The following is a 1,382-nucleotide window of genomic DNA, read 5'->3' on the forward strand; positions in this document are numbered from 1 at the left end:
GCACAGAGGCAGAAAAGGATCTTGGAGTCATTATAGACTCCAAGATGAACATGGGCTGCCAATGTGGGGACACGGTCAGGAAGGCTAACTGCACCTTGTCATGCATCCATAGATGCATCACGAGGAGGTCCAAGGAGGTGATCCTCCCCCTCTATGTGACATTGGTCAGGCCACAGTTGGGTGCTGCACTGCAGGAGGGATGTGGACAACATGGAGAGGGTCCAGAGGAGGGCCACCCGCATGATCCGGGGACAACAGGGCAGACCCTACAGTGAGAGACTGCGGGACCTGAACCTATTCAGCCTCCACAAGAGAAGGCTGAGGGGGGACCTGGTGACCATCTATAAACTCACTAGGGGGAACCAGAAGGGTTTGGGGGAGACGCTGTTTCCCCTAGCCCCCGCTGGCATAACAAGGAGTAATGGGCACAAGTTGATGGAGAGGAGGTACAGATTGGACATCCGAAAAAACTACTTCACAGTCAGGGCGGCTAGGAGCTGGAACCAACTTCCAAGGGAGGTGGTGCCTGGGGGTCTTCAAAAGGGGGCTAGATAGACACCTTCCCGGAGTCGTTTGACCCCAGCATTCTTTCCTGCCCGTGGCAAGGGATCGGACTTGATGATCTGCTCAGGTCCCTTCCAACCCTACCAACTATGAAACTATTAAGTAGAAGCAGAGATTGTATGAAAACTACAGTCACTATGCTGGGGCAGCTGATTATACTGGTGTCATGTTCCAAATGCACTGATTAGACTTTCATTTGCAAAACATTTTCATGGTTCCACAGGTTTGCAAGGAGACTTGGAAATTTGAAAAAAATTCCTGCCTTCATGGCAGGTTATGAAGAAGGTGGGGAAAGATGGCTTTAACCCAGCTTTAGGCTCCATCCCACTAGGATCCCAGGAGCCATTTGTAAGTTGTGTGTTTAAGTTAGAGCAGTCTCATGCCTGCTTTAAATAGTGCTGATTATAATGGATCCCTGAAGTCATATTGTTCCAGGTACATCCTCTGTTACACCTGATGTGATCATGATTATAAAATAAATTAAATAAGGTGACTATAATATCACTATTCACTGGTAATGTTTGCCATAGAATGTAGTGTCTAGTATACATATCCTTTAATCTGTCTCCTCCCTTTTATAATTAACCCTAGTCAATGGATTGTTTATAGTGGACAGATTTTGTTCTACAGTTAAGTGGAAGTCCCCTTGCTACCCAAGGTAGTTCAGCAAGCAATTCTTCTTAGAAGAGTTAAGTTTCATTCTATCCTAGTAAGGTTTCATTATGCCAATCCCCTTTGGAGTGCAGTATTTATTATATACCAGCTAGGCACTAAATACTATATTTCAATGAGTCTTTAACCATCCATCTTCTTCCTGC

Source organism: Alligator sinensis, unplaced genomic scaffold (assembly GCF_000455745.1).
Source record: "Alligator sinensis unplaced genomic scaffold, ASM45574v1 scaffold382_2, whole genome shotgun sequence".
Taxonomy (NCBI): Eukaryota; Metazoa; Chordata; order Crocodylia; family Alligatoridae; genus Alligator; species Alligator sinensis.